Below are 12,772 nucleotides of genomic sequence, written 5' to 3'. Positions count from 1 at the left end.
CAGTGATCAAGAGCCCCTTGCTGGGTGGCTCTGCAGATGAATTAAGGAAGGTGCACTACAAACTGTAAAGGGCCGTGTATGATTGAGGGATCCCCAGTAGAAGAAGGAAGAAAGCCATAGCTCATCAATATCATTTTATTTATTCATCTTTGGTTCCCAAGTCTTATTCAGGAACTCATACAAAATGTCCGGATAAATGAATTTTAATCCTCATCTTTCTCCTCTTCCTCATCATGGTTAATCCGGAAGTGATGCAATTCGTAACTCTCTTTGCTATTAGCAACTCTGCACAACCAATCATGTAGATTATTCTTCTTCAGATATTTTTTGGCGAGATGTTGCAAACACCTCTTGGAAGAGGGCACCTCAGAAATTACAGTCATCTTGCTCTTACTCCTTTCAATGGTTACAACCCCTCCATCGAGACTCTCAGCTTGGCCACTCACTTGGAGTCTCTCTTGAAGAAACTGCTCAAAATTGGCAGCATCCATGACCCCCTCTTGTACAGGGTGGGTGCAGTCAAAGGTAAACCTCAGAACTTGCTCCTTTCTTTTTCGACCCCCTCCACCACAAGCTTTTTCATGGGCGCCATCATGGCGGCAGCATATATCACTTTATGTATGTATGTATGTATGTATGTATGTATGTATGTATGTTTTGGCTTGAACAACAGGAGAAATCAGATATTTATAGGGGAAAGATTAACTGTATGTCCAAGAACTAATAAAACACCCTTCTGGGCCATGGAATTATTACCAGTGATGAAACCAGAGAATAAATACCTGGCACAACTGCTGGGAAGTGACTGTTTCCCTTTGCTCATTCACCTCTTCTATAAATATTTACTACCACCTACAGCGGAAGGACGTGGGGAGGGGGATGCTACAGATACAGCGCTGAGCAAGGCAGATTTGTTTCTTGTACCAGGGAAGAGATGGACACTAAACAGATACTCATGTGAATAACTATTTGAATATACATTGTGGAAAATGCTTTGAAAGAAAGCCATGGGGTGTGTTGAGAACTTATAGCATGGAGGCCTGACAGAGGCTGGGGATCAGAAAAGACTTTCCTAAGGAGATGACTTTGAGCTGAGGTTCAAGAATGAATAGGAGCCAGCTAGAGGGTTGGAAGGGCAGCCGTTAAAAGTAGTTGTTATAGAGCACTAATGACATAGAAGATTGTTCACAATATATTCGTCAGTGTAAAGGGGGAAGGTTACAAAGGTTTTTTTATGGTAGGGGTGCCTGGGTGGCTCAATCAGTTAAGCATCCTACTCTTGGTTTTGGCTCAGGTCATGATCTCATGGTTTGCGAGTTCGAGCCCCACGTTGGGCTCTGTGCTGACATCTCAGAGTTTAAAGCCTGCTTCAGATTCTGTGTGTGTCTCTCTCTCTGCCCCTCCCCCACTTGCACTCTGTCTCTGTCTCTGTCTCTCTCTCTCTCTCAAAAATAAACACACACACACACACACACACACACACACACATATATATATATATATATAAACTAACATTTACTAAGTGCCCAAAGTATTGAGTTTCCTGGGAGCAAGCCCTGCCTGTGAAGGAGATGTGCTTAGTACCACTTATATATTTATATATATAAGTATATATATATAAACATTTATATATATAAATGTTTACATATATAATATATAAAACAAAGGTTTTTATGGTAGATCCTCACTTAAAAAAAACTTTTTTTGAAAAATGTAATTTATTGTCAAATTGGTTTCCATAAAACACCCAGTACTCATCCCAACAGGTGCTCTCCTCAATGCCCATCACCCACTTTCCCCTCTTGCCCACCCCCCATCTACCCTTAGTTTGTTCTCAGTCCTTAATAGTCTCTTAAGGTTTGCCTCCCTCCCTCTCTGTAACTTTTTTTTTCCACTTCCCCTCACTCATGGTCTTCTGTTAAGTTTCTCAAGATCCACATATGAGTGAAAACATATGGTATCTGTCTTTCTCTGCCTGGCTTATTTCACTTAGCATAATACCCTCCAGTTCCATCCACGTTGCTGCAAATGGCCAGATTTCACTCTTTCTCATTGCCAAGTAGTATTCCATTGGATATATAAACCACATCTTCTTTATCCAGTCATCCATTGATGGACATTTAGGCTCTTTCCATAATTTGACTGTTGTTGAAAGCGCTGCTATAAACATTGGGGTACAAGTGCCCCTATGCATCAGCACTCCTGCATCCTTTGGGTAAATTCCTACTAGTGCTATTGCTGAGTCATAGGGTAGCAGTATTTTTAATTTAAAAAAAAAAAACGTTTTTTAATCCTCACTTTTGATAACCAACTTTTAAATACATAAAGACTAGAAGAATGTACTCCAAAATGTTATCCAGTGAGTGTCTCTGGATGGAACTCTTTCTCTTTGCTTATTTCTCATTTTCAAATTTTTTGCAGTGATTATATAGTACTTTAGGTCTCGCTTAAAAAAAAAGGAAGACTTAAAAATAGTATTAAAATAATATTAACTTTATTATTTTTTTTTTTTAATTTTTTTTTTCAACGTTTTCTTTTTTATTTATTTTTGGGACAGAGAGAGACAGAGCATGAACGGGGGAGGGTCAGAGAGAGGGAGACACAGAATCGGAAACAGGCTCCAGGCTCCGAGCCATCAGCCCAGAGCCTGACGCGGGGCTCGAACCCACGGACCGCGAGATCGTGACCTGGCTGAAGTCGGACGCTTAACCGACTGCGCCACCCAGGCGCCCCAAAAATAATATTAACTTTAAAAGACCTAGACTTTAATCCAGTCTTGGCCCTTACTAGTCAAGGGACTTTAGCTAGTAAGCCCTTGGACTCACTTTTCCCATCTGTACAATAGGATGTATGAACACTCAGCTCCTAGGGCTGTCATGAGGACTAGATGACACATTGCTACCTGGTTCAGTTCTTGGCACCTGTAGGCTCTCAGCCATTATTAACGCTCTTCTGCTTTCTGTCCCATATATCTTAGATGGACCCTGATTCTCACTTAGAAATAAATGGAGCAGGGAGCGGAGAAAAGGGGGAGGTAGACATCAGAGAGGCCTTGAACATGTCCTGCTCTCGTGTGAGCCTCGAATTTCTGAGGCTGGAGGAACTTCTTTCTCCTCAATGGCAAACTCTAGTGAGTTGGATCCCCACTAGTTGGATTCCAGTTAACTGAGGGCATATCATGTAATTTAATCTTGAGTATGTAGAAACAAATACGTAGGGTCTTGCCTAACATAGACCAGAAGCCAGCTTGAAAAACTCTTGAGGCTGGAAACCTTAGGGCACATACAATGAATGCCTGTTGTGATAGATCAGCTCTAGATTGTGGCTCTAGTAGACTTTTGGTGTAATAACATCAAGAATGCAGAATTTTATATATGCATATGTATGTGTCATATACATACATAAACACATACATATATATTTTTACAGGGCCACCATATGTGATAAAACAGTGACCTAGATTCTCCCTCAGGCACACGGGATCTTTAGTAGGCCATAAGTAGTGATACTCAATCCACATAACCACTATCATTCCCCTTTAGTAATCTGGCAGGGTCCCTGCAGTGTATACAGGCTCTATGGTACTTTCCGAAACGCACCAAAAAAATTCTCTGTTCATCCTCAAATCTAGTAATTCTATCAACTAGCTTATGAAGAGCTGCCTCAGTAATCCACATTTAATGACCTTAGCCACCAGACAGCTGTCTTGGGAATTAAAGTCTCTTGTGAACAGAGTATCCTGAGGTTCTAAACTTCAGTATAATGGAAACGTGTCCTATTTCCCCCCAGCAGTAGGACGTGGAGAAGATGCCCGGCTTGGTGTCTTCTCCTTGGGCTCACACTCCTCACCCCAACTTTTATGAGCAGTGACCGTAACAGGCAGTGGGACTTATCAGATGACCTCCCCCCCACCTCCACTGGACAGTCAGTGGATGTCAGCTGGGGCTGAGCTCTGGGCCTCAGTTCATCTGTGAGATCATGGGGATGTTGCCTGACATGGTCAGAGAAAGGGCTCTCTGATCTCTAAGGCCTCGTGGGACTCCGAAGTAGTGAAGGAGAAAAGGTTTTCAAGATGGAAACCAACCTTTACTAAGCACCTGAAGTACCGAGTTTCCCAGGGGCAGGTCCTGCCTGTGAAGGAGATATGCTTGGTACCATTTTATAGATGAGGAAACCCAGTTCAAGAGACTGGGTAGCCTGCCCACATTCACAAGGTGGGAAGTAGAGTCCAGGTTTTGGGCCTGATGGCAGCCACTTCAAATGCCCTTTTTTTTTTTTTTTTTTTTTTTTACACCTTTGTCTACTTTCCCCGCCTCCCTCAGTGGAATCCTTTGGAACCTAATTCGCACTCTCACACCCGCATGTTTCTACAGAAAAATCTATACAGGTATCATTTCGACTCTTCCCTCCACCTGCTGAGCTCGGCCGACTCTGTGAACTCCCAACTACCACCTCTCTTCTCTCTCTCCTCTGCTTCTCATTTATTCTGGCTCTCACTTTTACACCTACCAGATTATTCTTCCTAAATAATTGTTGACCGTGTTATTCCTCATTAAAAACTTTCCATGGCTCCGCACTGCCTATAGGATAGAGCCTGGCATTTTAGGAGCTTTACCTCCAGCCATAACCTGTGTTTCCAGGTATTTCTCCTCCTGCTGCTCTTCATACAGAAGGGATATTAGCTAGTCTTCCACACACACATCGGATTCTCAACCTTCATAGCTGCGCTTTTGGCAGGAGTGGGCTTTCTATCATCTCAACCTTTTATCCACTTAACTACTAATTTTTGAGAACTTACTATGGGCCAAGCACTGTATTGGAATCCAGGAACACAGCAGTGAATCAAACAAACAGAAAGCCCTTCCTTCAAAGAATTTACCACCTAGTACAAGGAGAGAGTCAATAATCGACATATTGAATAAGTAAATTATATAGTATGTTAGAAGGCAGCAGTTGCTATTTAAGAAGGAAGAAGAAAGAAATATGCAGGAAGGGAAGGAGAATTAGAAATGGCACCAATGGAGGGGGAGCAAGGAAAAGTTTAAATGTGCTTTTTTTTAAAATTTATTTATTTATTTTGAGAGAGAGAGAGGCAGCGCAAGTGGGTGAAGGGCAGAGAGAGAGAGGGAGAGAAAGGATCCCAAGCAGGCTCTGCACTGTCAGCACAGAGCCCGGTGAGGGACTTGAACTCACAAACTGTGAGATCATGACCTGAGCCAAAACCAATAATTGGACGCTGAACTGACTGGGCCACCCGGGCTCCCCAGGAAGTTTTAAACAGGATGGCCAGAGGAGGCCTCACTGGGAAGGTAGTGTGTGAGAAAAGACTTGAAGGAGGTACAAGAGTGAGCCATGCCATGTCTGGGGTAAAAGTGATCCAGACAGGTGGACCACCAGGGTGAAAGTCTAGGTTGACAATGTCTAGAGCACTGGGGTAGGGGGAGCTTCCGGCCAAGACGGAGGAGTAACAGGAACTGGATTTACCCTCTTGCCTTAAGCAGCTAACAAACCGGTGAAATCATGTGTGACAACAGTTTTCTGACACTGGATTACAGACAGCAGAGGAGAGTGACTCCTGAGAGAAGGGACACAGAGGATGTGAGCCTTCGGATTGCCCAGCTTACTGCCTGGAGGGTTTCCAGACGGCAGCACAGGAAGGACGGCCCACACAGAGCCCCGCAGTCCACCAGGTTGACAATGTGAATGGAGACAGAGTTGAAAATTTGAATTAAGAGAAACCAAGGAGGCTAGAATTTGCAGGCAGAGTAGCGGAAGGGAGAGAGCCACATGAGAGGGGAGGGCAGCAGAGCTTCAAGGGGCTGCTTCAAGTCTTCAGCTGTGGACTGTCAGCACCTGCTGATGTAGTGAGGGAACCGCCTGAGACTAGAGAAAGCACGAGCAGAAAGGAACAGGCAGAAGGATCCTCGGAGCTCATGCAGGGCCAGGAACCATCCATGTTCACCCCAGCCAGGGTGGGAAACCTTCATAGCGCATGGGGAGATCCTCAGAAGGTTACTGTCTCAGCAGTTGGGGTAAAATCAACCCTAGACTAACGGTGGCTCTGGTCCCAGCTGACAAAGCTCAGAAGCAAGCCTCAGAAAGGTCAAGCTCATTTCAAGTAACTTAATGATGTCCCAGACAAAGCTTTAGAACATTTAAAGGAATTTTAAAAATATCTAGCACCCAACGAGGGGTCTGATGTCTAATAAAAAAATTATCAAGCAGGCAAAGAAGCTGGAGTGTGTGGGAAATGCAGGGAGGCCACTGTAGCTGGAATGGTGTCAGTGAGGGGAGAAGCACAGACACCATCAGAGAAATCAGAGGCCATATTTTATGGGTCCTAGGAAGCTCTTGGCTAACTGAATAGTCAGGAGATGTTTTCTTTCTTGCCTCCCCTACCAGAGGGAAAAGTGCCCCTGCTTTGTTCCAGACTCCCTGGGCACCACGGAGCCATTGGCCTATCCCTTGCAAGGTAGCCTTGAGCGCTCACCTGCCCACTACCAGCCCTCACACTGTACTCCCCAGAGTATGGGTTCAACGCAGAAGCAGGAAGAAGAGGAGAGTACGCAAACAAAGGAAGTACTGAAAGAAGGACATTTCCCATTGGGGACAATAAAGGGCCTGGGGACCTGCTTCAGTCCCGCCTTCCAGTCTCAGATCCAGCCCCTCAAAGATGTGTGACCTTGGAAAATCTTCCTGACCACCATCACCTGTTTGCTTGTTTGATTAAAATTAATAATTGGGTGCCACCTACTTCTAAAGAGAGTTTGAGGCACCTTTCGATTACAGGCATATACACAGCAAGGCCATTGAAACAGAAGTCAAAACTTTTAAATCATACAATGTGAGGGCGAAATATATTCCAAAAACCTAGGCTGGTATAGTGAACTTAATGATGAATTTAAGTGAACTGGCTGCCAAGTGATAAAGAGAACGGAACCTCATTTTCTTCATGTGCAAAATGGGACTAATGAGCTCTGCCGAGCCTACCCCAGAGAGATGCCATGAGGATCATCAAGGCTGTGGATGAGAATGTGTCACTCAGGACTCTTCTGGAACAAGTAATAGAAAACCGTCCCTCCCCAAAGATACCAGTGAAGTCCAGGATGAGGCTTCTCCATCTCTCCTCTCTGGGGCTGCTTTCTCCTCTGCCAGTGCCATTCTCAGCCTCTGCACACACAGTTGCTTCTGAATCCCACATCACAGCACCAAGTCCAGCAAGACAGGGAACCTGTTTCCCCAGTAATGCCAACAAAATCCCTGGAAGTGAGTCCTCTGTGACTTGATTGGCTGACTTGGGTCATGCGCCCATACCTGAACCAATCACTGTAACTAGAAGGCTGCACTGATTGGCTTAGTCTAAGTCATGTGATTCAGCCCTGCATAGAGTTAAGTTTCATGAAACTTCAACAAGTCAGAGTGGGGCCAGGTGGATCTCTGGGTGGCTTTTGTCTCTTCTCTGTCTCTCCTCCAACAGATCCATTCTCTGCCCTTCTCTGTGCCCTGGGAAGCTGTTGCCATGGTCGGCGTTACCCGGGATCCCTTGTCCTGGGGGTTTCTGGCTGGATTTAGCCAGTGGCGAGTGCAGACAGGAGATTGAAAGCCACCGAGGAGAGAGAGAGGTCAGGAGGCAGCCCCCAGCCTTGCTTTCGTATCTCTTGAAATAGCTGTGCCCTCCTTCCAAGGCTATGGCTTCTCTGCCTCCCACTCTTGTGAAGTTCTGAGGACACTATTTCTTCCCTTGCTCCTCTGTTCCAAGACATATAACAGCTCCTGCCATTGTTAGTCTATGGGCACAATGCTGTCTTGTGTCTGTTCCCTTAATCTGTTCCCTCACTCTATAGTAGTCCTTAATAAAGTATCTTCCTTGGAACCATCCAGGGTGAATTCTCTTACTTCCTGTGACCCTGTATTTGTTATCTATTGCTTCATAACAAATTATCCCAAAGCATAGTAACTTAAAGCAACAATAAAGATTTATTATCTCACATAGTGTCTGTGGGTCAGGAATTCAGGAGTGATTTAGCTGGAAGGTTCTGGCTTGGGGTCTTTAATATATGTAATTGCAGGCAGGATGGGACTAAAGTCATCTTCAGGCTTCCTGAGGGTGGAGATTTGCTTCCAAGATAGCTCCCTGCCATGGCTGGCTTACTAATGGTGGCTATTGGTGGACTTAGTTCCTCACCACATGGACCTCTCCATATGGCTGCTTGGGTGTCCTCATCACGTGGTGGCCAGCTTCCACCAGCATGAGTAATCCAAGAGAAAGCAAGGCTAAGGCTGCAGTGTCTTTATATGATCTAGTTTTGAAACCACACTCTGCCATTTCTGTAATATCCTACTGGTTACACAGACCAGCCCTGTTCAATGTGGGAGGAGACTGTACAGGGTGTGAATACCAGTAGGGGAGAATCATTGGAGCCATCTTAGAGTGTGGCTATCACAGCCCCTGAAAACGTCATCTCTAAATTGAAATCAGGGTACTATTATCATTCAAATGGGGATCAGTTGGTGATCAAGAAAAATGTCCACTACAAAATGTTCAACAGCTATAAACCAGGTGCAAATCCTCTTGATAATAAGGAATTATGTCTCAAATTCACCAGCTGGACCCATAAGTTGAACAGGGGTCTTAGAAGAGCCCCTCAAGCCCAGGCCAGAAGTGGAAGGGAAGAGAGAACCCATCTTAAGCAAAAACATTCCTCCATTTATCTTTCGGAGCTTCAGCTGGCCCCACTCCAGCTCTGAAAACAGCTTCAGACACCCACCTCATCCACGCCTGGCATTCCACAGCCATCATTCTGTTTCTGCTGCTAGAAGAAGCTTCCTGACCCCCCCTAAGCCTGAGTCCACCTCAGTAGGTGGGGCCACCAACAGCTGCCCTTCCCTCCCTTTCTGGTTTTGCCCCTGCTGACTCCTCTTTCCTTCCCAGGAGAATTGGTGGAAGACTTTTTTAAATGATGGAAGATTTTTAGGCTTAGCCCATGAAGCCAAGTGAATAGTCCCCAAACCCCATATGGAGCCATCTGGGTTTCTAATGGGGGAGCTGAGCCAAGAGGGAGAATGGGTTCTCAATCAGTCGCCTTCCTGCCAGCCCAGCCTGCTCTTTCCAAGGTGGGAGGTGGGACTGGTGACTCATCGGGACTGAGCTGAGGGCCACCAGGGCTGGGAGGAGCCTAGGAGACTGCCACATACATATGCCCTCACGTGTGTACACGCATGCACATACACATGCATTGGCAATGCAAACACACACAGACTGTTGCACAGATGGAGAAAGCAAGACACATTCAAGATTTGGAGAGCCTCCTGCCCAACTCCAGCCTCTGTGTGTAACCTGATGTCAGCCACTGGGATCTTGGAAAGGTTCTCAGGAAGCTCCATCTCTCAGTTCAGGGATGACCAACCTCAGGATTTCTTCACATTCCTGCAGGCTTGTGCTCTCATGGTTCTGCTTGTGCTGAATTCATTCAGGATTTGGACCAGCCCATGATCCCTGAGGTTTTCCTCAGCTCTGGGCCCCATTGACCCATGCAGGAAATTCAGACCCCTCCTCCATTATGACAGCCACACAAAACAAGAACAAACGGACCTGAAAGCCATCCCCTTTACAAGGACTTGTGAGGGGTTCCAGTGAAGGTTTGGAGATCAAGCAGAGAGGGTTTGTACCAGAGAATATAATTTGAATGACTTTGAGTTGGACCTTACTTACTCCTGACCTTGTTCCTGCTCGCCACCCTCCCCGTCTTAGGGGCCATTTCCTTCGTGGTGGTCTCTCCGGGCCTCCCACCCCTCTTGGGCCTCATTCTCTGCCGAGAAAATAGCTCCTTCTGTTCCCCTCGCTGACATTCTTCCTTTCTACCCAGGAGGCTAATCAAGGTTCCTTCCTAACCAAGATCATTTCCTCCTAGGAGGAATTCTGGGCCCAGCTTTCAGATAATATGAACTTTATCTCCTTACACACTAGGAAACTACTCCTAGGAGACTAGGAGACCGAAGTAATTAGGGGATAGAACCCAGGCGGCCACCTCCCAGCAGAGTGCCCTTTTTGAGTTACCTGTCCATGAGCTCCACAGTCCTGCCCATTTTTCCCGTAACCTTACTCTGCAGTGCACTCCTCGCTCTGCCCGGCCACCCTGCAGCTCGAGCCCGCTGCCCTTGCATCTGGACCACTGCTGCACCAGCTGCCTTGTCTGAGCCCTGCCCTACCCCCTCTAGGCCAGTCTGCAGCCCACCCTGGCCGAAAGTGAAGATTCTGACAGATTGCAAATTGCATGTCTCAGACTTTCAGGTCGGCTGGTCAGCAGTTTGGTTTTCCTGGTGGAGACTAATCTATTTAACAAAAATAGAACATACAGTAAAGCAAAATTAAGTATTTCTAATCGTGGGGATGCTTGCATCTGCAAATGACCAGGAAAGAAGAGAGGTTGGGGCTGGGGGCAAAAAGCCTGGAGGAGGGTCTCATGGTGTGTGACTTTAGAGCTACAGGGCTCAGCTAGCCATCCCGGAAGCTGGGCAAAGACCCCACTCACTGGCTGGGGCAGCTCCCTTCTGCCAACTGTGCAGGTAAGGAAGGAGTGCACCACCATCTGTCTGCCAAACCAGAAAGCCATTCTTCACGTCGCCTTCCCCAGCCCTCAAATGCGGCATCTCTAAGCCCTGTGGATTCCACCTCCTTCCCATCTTTTGAATTATGGACTCTTCTACAGCTCTGTCACCCTCATCTCTCACCTGGATTTCACACAGCTTCCGACAGGCTTCCTTGCATCCAGTCCCCTACCTCATGCCCGTCCATTTTCCACACAACACCAAAGTAGCTTTTTTTCCTCCAGCTTTATTGAGCCATAATTGATAAATAGGATTTTTATATACTTGAGGAGTACTCCTTGATGATTTGATATACAAATACATTGCCAAGTGATCACAACAATCAAGCTAATTAACATACCCATCACCTTGCTCTTTTCTTTTTCTTTTCTTTTTTTCTTTTCTTTTCTTTTCTTTTCTTTTCTTTCTTTCTTTCTCTTTCCTTCCTTCCTTCCTTCCTTCCTTCCTTCCTTCCTTCCTTCCTCCCTTCCTCCCTTCCTCCCTCCCTCCCTCCCTCCTTGCCTCCCTTTCTTGCAACAAGAACACGTAAGATCTACCCGCTTAGCATTTTTCAAATATACAATACAATATTGTTATGTGCAGTCACCATGTTGTGCATTAGATCCCCAGAACTTACTCATTGTGCATAACTGAAAGTTTGTACTCTTCGACCAACATCTCCCCATTTCTCCTTCCTTCCAGCCCCTTGCAATCACCATTCTACTCTCTGTTTCTGTAAGTTTGACTATTGTAGATTCTACACAGAAGTGATACGAGACAGTATTTGTGTTTCTGGATCTTGCTTATTTCATTTAGCATGATATCCTCCAGGTCCATCCATGTGGTCACAAATGAGAGGATTTCCTTCTTGTTAAAGAGGGTGTTGGACTTGTTACTTCCTGGTTTATAATAACCTTTCTGTGGCCCCCATTTGCAACATGAGGTCCAAAGCCCTGCCTGGTGTGGGCTCTTGCCATCCTTGCCTCCACCAACCTCCCTGCCCCTTGCATACTACCCGCCAGCCACCTTGCCCTTCCTTCTGGTCCTTCATAGAGCCAAGCTCTCTCTTGCTTCCAGGCCTCGGCATATGCTTTTCCCTCTGCCTAGAACATTCCTCTCTCATCCTCTTTGCCCAGCTAACTCACACTCATCCTTTTCTGTCCCCTCCATGCCCTTCCTTGAGAGAGTGCCCTTCCTTTTGTGCTCATACCTCTGTACCCACCCTCTCCTGCCTTGTAAGTATCTCTCTCTCTCTCTCTCTTTTTTGCCTGTCACCTTCATTAGACTGGGAGCTTCTAGAAGACTAGGACTTTGTGGCTTAATCATTGCATTTCCCCAGGGTCTAGCATAAGCATGCCCTGTCCCAGAGTAAGCTCTCAACAGACACAACATATAGCAACTCCTCCCTCATTTTCTGTGAGGAAACTGAGGCTGAGAGGAGGGAGCATAATTATGGGCAAGCAGCGGCTGGTGACAACCCTAGAACTAGAACCCTGAACCTCCCCCTCTGAGCCCAGAGCCCCTTCTGGCTTAATTGTTCAGAAACAGTCTCAGCAAATGTCATTTGGCCCAGGGAACACAGACCCCCAACCCAACAGATTGCAGGGGTATCTGGATCTCCCAACCTGTGATAGGTTGGATCTCCCAATCTCTGCTTGGGCTGCTCATCTCTCTCTGTCCAGAGCTGAGCGGAGCTGCGCAGTGTGGGAGCTGAAACGACAGATAAGCAGTACAGGTCCCTTCTCTCCAGCTCTTCCCGCTCTGTTCTGAAGCCCCCTGCCCCATTTCTGAGAACAGATTCTCACCCACCCCTTGTGCAGGTAAAGACTAAGCATTTGGGGGGCGCCTGGGTGGCTCTGTCAGTTAAGTGTCTGACACTTGGTTTCGACTCAGGTCATGATCTCGTGGTTCGGGAGATTGAGCCCTGTGTTGGGCTCTGTGCTAACAGTGTGGAAGCTGCTTGGGATTCTCTCTCCCTCTCTACCCCTCCCCTTGCTCATGCTCTCTCTCTCTCTCTCTCTCCCAAAATTAATAAACTTAAAAAACAAAAACAAAAACCTAAGCATTTTGCATTCCTCCTCACATTTTTACTGTGGAAGCCTGAGAGGACTGGCCTGGCCACCAATGGGCTGGAGCCGGATCCTACAGTCTCCCAAGAGAGCCAAGAGCCATTTGTTAAATTATC

The 12,772-nt window shown here is 46.4% G+C and overlaps 1 pseudogene; it reads right to left on the bottom strand.

The window, feature by feature from the left end:
- Positions 1-203: 203 nt before the first annotated feature.
- Positions 204-592, bottom strand: LOC125916902 (60S ribosomal protein L22-like; annotated as a pseudogene).
- Positions 593-12,772: the final 12,180 nt, after the last annotated feature.

The sequence above is a fragment of the Panthera uncia genome, unplaced genomic scaffold, assembly GCF_023721935.1.
Source record: "Panthera uncia isolate 11264 unplaced genomic scaffold, Puncia_PCG_1.0 HiC_scaffold_1306, whole genome shotgun sequence".
In the NCBI taxonomy this organism is placed as follows: domain Eukaryota; kingdom Metazoa; phylum Chordata; class Mammalia; order Carnivora; family Felidae; genus Panthera; species Panthera uncia.
The sequence above is the reverse complement of the archived record's forward strand: the minus strand, read 5'-3'. Positions and strand labels throughout refer to the sequence as shown.